The sequence below is a fragment of the Dreissena polymorpha genome, chromosome 12 (genome assembly GCF_020536995.1).
Source record: "Dreissena polymorpha isolate Duluth1 chromosome 12, UMN_Dpol_1.0, whole genome shotgun sequence".
In the NCBI taxonomy this organism is placed as follows: Eukaryota; Metazoa; Mollusca; class Bivalvia; order Myida; family Dreissenidae; genus Dreissena; species Dreissena polymorpha.
Genome location: NC_068366.1, coordinates 9,959,900 through 9,966,197, shown reverse-complemented (window position 1 = coordinate 9,966,197; position 6,298 = coordinate 9,959,900).

The window sequence follows — 6,298 nt, the reverse complement described above, 5'->3', positions numbered from 1 at the left end:
TCTAACACTTACGAAGTGTAAGATATTGAACTATGTATGCACATTATGTTTATTCTTTTTGTTGATTATTGTAAATTTTGTCTGATTATTTGTTCAGCTCTTCACGTATTTGGAGCAATAAAGTTATATTATTTATGTGTCTTTTTTGATAAAGTAGATAGTCCGATTGTAAAACTATTACAAAAAAGTACTAAGTTTGTTAAGTGAAACTACGTATTTAAGATAGATTATACCATTCACAATAGATCAACTAAATGGGTTACTTGTACTCGCATGAGGTCATTAACAATGCAACTAAGGAAATTATTGGGATTAAATCGCCTTGACCATTTGTGATAGGGCAATGATGAATAAATAACGGTTATGTTTAAGTTATTTAATACATTTAAAAGTAATAGTACTCTGTTACGTATCGAGCAATTGATAATGAAAGTTAACACTCGACTGAGCATTTACAATTTGGTTTAAACGGCCGATTTACGTCGTTCCACTAAACACGAAGAATTAATTCCGTGTGTACTAAATTGACTATACACACTATAAATATAAACCAGAACGATATGCTATACGCTTGCCCTTATCGTACCTTCCGGCTATAGTGCTTGTAACAATTCCGTAGCATCAACTTAGAGGATTTTCGATTCAATCAAAACACATGTATATAACGAAACCTCTTAAATCAAAATTTTAGTTATGTTCCCAAATCGACGTCATAGCATTATATATATGATTTTATATGTTAATATTTATTTCGAATAAAATTTGTAACTGAAACAATGCTATGCCTTTACTTTTTTCTCCATGATAAAGTGTCTTACTTTCCATGAATTAAAGCTTAATTCATTGTAAAAGAAAATTCGTCTACTTCTGCAAATACTACTTAAATTGTCGTAAACAAAATACATTACTATTTCTTGTTAACATTTGTAGGGTCATTCGCATTTCAAAGTAGGGTAAACAAACTTTGTTTTATAACGAAGTTATTAACCTTAAAAAAAAGAAAACCTGTTTCTCTTACCTCCGTGTTATCAATGAAATTCCATGTTGATGACGCTATACCATGTGACTTATAACCTTATCTAGCGTGACGAAATAGTCTCATTTCATTGGCTCAGTTTTAATGATATACAGCACGACCCTACACATGTAAACAAGTAATAGTATGCTCGTTCGATTACGACGATATTGGTAGTATTTGAAGAAGTTGCGACAGTTGGGTTTTTCGGTCGAGAAATTTGAATCTATTGGGCGATTTGGGGGATTTCGCAGTCAAGGAAAATAAGTGTTGTTCAAAACAAGAGTTATAGCAAAGATTAATGTGTTTGGAGATGCTTCAAAATTGCTCGCAACAAGAAAACGTCTGTCAGAGAGGGCAGCTGGTTTAGTGGCTCAACCATTTTCCAAGCCATAAAGCCCAAATACTATTAGCCAGTGATTACTAGTATATAGTTCGTGAACTTAGTATTTTTCAGCACAGCCTAGTGGTCTGGAAGATTTTTGTCCGTGAAGTTTGTTTTTCAGTTCTTGATCAATACGATGGGGATAGCAGATGTGGGGTCAAAGACACGTGTTCCTAAAATAAAGAAATGTATTAGAAAAGGACAAAAAATCAATGGCGACTGCTAGAAAGCGAATAGTTTTTTTAGAGAAAGAGTGGTGTTCCCACTTGATTGTGAAACATTCTAAAGAATTCACAAAGCAAGACACTGACGCCTGTACAAACCTTGTGTAAATTACTTTGCACTTTATTGTGTTTTTTCCTACTACACGAACACAAAATAGCTATGCATGCGACAGCTTATTTCTCGAGTAAACCACTAGAAAGAAGTGCGTATAAGTACCAGATAAGTTCCACGCGTTTGGACAGCTGATCAAAAGATTTTCGAATCCGACAGCCGCTAGAGCCGGTTTAAACCCTAAATAATCAAGAAGTAGACACCAGTGTCGATCTTTTTAATGATCAAGTAAGTCCTTTTTTCCTTCGCACCTACTAGTCTTTCAGGCATGCGCACTAGTGGTTAATCTACCTTCATCAATAGAATCAATATTAACACATGAAGTGACGTTAATATTATACACTAACGTAGCTTTGTTTGGTGGAAATTATATATATAACACAGAAGATTATAAATTACAAAAATGGATCAGTTTGATATTACAGCACATAAATAATACTATTATTTATAAAAAAAAACATTCAACAATTAATAAGAAAACAATTTTCAATCGCTCCAAGTTAATCATAACAGTTGTCGCGATGATTCTGCATTATATGAGCCTCACTCTGGAAAAAACGGGTTTAATGCATGTGCGTAAAGTTTCATCCGAGATTAGCCTGTGTAGTCCGCACAGGCTAATCATGTACGACACTATCCGCCTAGACTGGATTATCGTTTAGAAGAGAGTTGCCTTCCTCTAAACGAAAAAACGGTATATTTGAATTAAGATTATTGATCATTACTTAATCTTTAACACATCGTCCAATATTACGTTGTTTATTTATTTCGTGTAATATTAATTTAATTTGCTTTTCAATATTAAAGCCACATTCCAAATATCGAAATGGTAATTTGATTATGACAACGTCTCCAGATTTATGCTAGTAAGCAAATCGCAATGACACTTGTATCCTAGTAAGCAAAGTGTAACACCTCTTAAACAATCACTATTAATTTCGAATGCCAATATATGTAATCGGTATATGTAAACTTGACTGTTCTTTGCGTTTGGATTAGTTTGACACGCTTCAAAAAAAGCGGGTATAGAATAACAAATATTGTACAAATCGTCATATCTTATCTGTTTTCACTTTGCGTTTGTCTGAGTTTATCGACGGTTCACAAAAGCGGCTATAGAAACAAATAGACAGTATATAGGCCGGAAATTTAAACACTAGTAAAATATCTTGGCCCGAAACACGCGCAGTTCTCCCGTTTAAGTTTTCATCTATGAAAGCGTCGCGAAAAAATATCATTAACCATACGGGACCTAAAATTTCTAAATTACAAAGTCAAAGTTGTTATAAGTCGAACGCTCTGTATGTGTCGGCTTTAAACGGCACCCTATTTTGGTACGTTAACGGAATTGATGGGCGCACTCTACTGTAAAAAAACTGAAAAATTATTGAGTGTAATTTCTCAAAGTGTAGTTATTGCACGCTTGTTACAATTTATATGAACCGAATGCACGTAAATGGTATTATGAGATAATTTGGTCTCTGATCTCGTATAGAAATATATTTATAAATTCTTGTTAGTTTATTTAATCCTTCACTGTCCATGCAAATGAACTCACGTAATAGCGAATCATTGCGGTATATTATTAAATGTTTTTCGCAATCGCGAGGTTACAGGAAGAAAAATGCGGTGGGATAAAGACTCTTAGGCAGTTGCGGTCTGCTGAAATCAAAATAAACCTATAGAAGGCGAGTATCTGTCTTACAAAACGCTACTTTCAAACCTCTGAATCTTCCAAATTGTGTATGAAAACGTCGGCGCTTGATTAAAAGGTTAGTAAATCCGAGACAATCGCATTGCTTTTGGTTTCCAAAACATTGATACAAAAACATAAAGCATGACCGTCCGACATTTCACGCAGATGAGACATAAACAACATAACCCCCCCCCATTTTTTAAAGTTATAAATGAAAGCCCCCCGCCCCCCCAATACAAACACACACACACACACACACACACACACACACACACACACACACACACACACACACACACACACACACACACACACACACACACACACACACACACACACACACACACACACACACACACACACACACACACACACACACACACACACACACACACACACACACACACACACACACACACACACACACACACACACACACACACACACACACACACACACACACACACACACACACACACACACACACACACACACACACACACACACACACACACACACACACACACACACACACACACACACACACACACACACACACACACACACACACACACACACACACACACACACACACACACACACACACACACTAATTTAATCTTAAAATCCCATAGATACTCAAACACAACAATTAAAAACGAGCACTTTGTATTTCGGTAAATCTATGTTACAAGACCACATCCTAGCATTGAAATTTTGGCTATTGCTATAAGTAACATTGATTTTGTTAACTTTGGTAACTGTATTTTTCGAAATTTAATGCGAAATATTCGTTGATTTTGATTGTTAATGTTATTATAACAGTTGCTGTGATGATTCTTGATTATATTGTCTGGGATAATCGGGATTATTGCCTGTGCAAAAAGTGTCGCCCCAGATTAACATGTGCAGTCCGCGTATGCTAATAAGTGACGACACCTTTCACCCTTAACTGGATTTTACTTTAGAAGAGACTACCTTTTAACGAAATGTTCCATACAAGCGGAAGGTATCATCCCTGATTATCGTGTGCTGACTGCATAGGCACATCTTGGACGACCATTTTAGCAAATGTAGTAAGCCAGGTTTCCCCAGAGCTCGAACCATATTGTAATCATAAAGGTGTGAAGAAGAAAAAAAGAATACTGTTCTTTTTGTATTTGTCTAAATGCCTTTTAAATAAACACTTATTGTGTGTTTGCCTACTGCATGGTTTGTATAATGGTAGCATTTCATAGCAGATAAAATCCTTTTTTTTCAAAACAGATAACACGTTGATGAATAAAAAATGAGACTTAAAGTTCGGAAATATAACAAGAAAACAAGAAAAGTTAAATGCAATTCCAATAATTTGTCTGCTTACAGCAGAAAACTCATTTCATTTACACAAGACATGTACTCTTTTCGGAATTCCCGATTCGTCTGTGCAGATTCATTCATACAACACATATACACAATTGTGGTTACCAACACATACGAGTTAAAGTGTCGGTATCCGCATTCCTCGTTAAAAATGTATCATTTGTTTACAATTCATTATCATTCCTTGTTCATAATCAATTTGATTTGCGATTTCGTGAATAAATTGTTGACATTGATATCGTATATGCTCGTTTGAATATTTAATAACGCACGATAGTGAATGTATGCAAACACTGTCATTAAAATGACTTTTAATAAAAACATTAATTTACTACTCTGCCGTGATGTAAAAAATGAAGTATCACAATCCAGAAGTAACAATGATTTTTTTACCTTATAAACTAATGTTGCCTTTTTTTTTTAAATAGTCTACACATGTGCTGATAAATAACTGTAGAATGCTAATTGTTGATTAAGATATATTATTATTGCTTTCTAATTTACACAACGATTAATAAAAAATGTTGTTTATTTTTCTCGTATAATATTATTTAAATTTTCTGATTAATTTTAAAGCGACATTCCTTATGTTGGACTCTTACTAAGAATGTCGATATTTTGAAGAAGTTAAACGTATATGGTTTTCTTTATCTAAAAAAACATTTAAATATATAACAAGATAAGTATTGATGCAAACCATCAAAGGGCGTCGGGAATTTCAGTGTAAAAAGCACTCAATGAAGTTACATGGAACGATTTTTTTTTCTACTGTAAATATTAATGTATTGGCCGATTATTTAAAAAAAACTAGAAAAAGATACTGGTATAACCATTATCTATGATTTTGTGTTATAACCCCCAAATAACCAGTATCTATGATGTTGTGTTATAACCCCCAAATAACCAGTATCTATGATTTTGTGTTGTAACCCCCACATATTTCATAGTTAATTTTATTTACATTGGTTTCCTTTTTTTACTGGCAATCGTGTGCAGTTTTCATTAATGGAAGAGAACTGTGTAGGTTTTAAAAAATCTGCTTCATCTTGTAAGCGTAATTTCATATTTTTCTCAACTTCAAGGGGAGATGATTCTGAACTTATTCTTACGTTGCTCATTTACGATAGGGTTTGAGTACTCATTGATATGAAAACACTGTAAAAGTTTTAATGTGTTTACGAACCCCCCACCCTTTCACACATATATTTCATGGGCACAATAAAAACAAAAAATGGTTACAATAAAACAGCATATTTATTTAAACTAAAATGTCTACATCAAAACAAAAAGTCAACATAGAACACAAAAAAAATTATTTGATTCTACTGGGGCTCGAACCTTGTGCCTCTCATATGTGAAGCGAGCGTGTAACCACTACACTACGGAACCGCTTTAAAAATCACCTTTTAACTAAGATATTCATAAGCTATTAATAGTTGGTTTAAATGTAAACCCGGAAGTTTAAACGCTGGATAGTGAGCGGGGTTAAAGGTCCATAACAAAG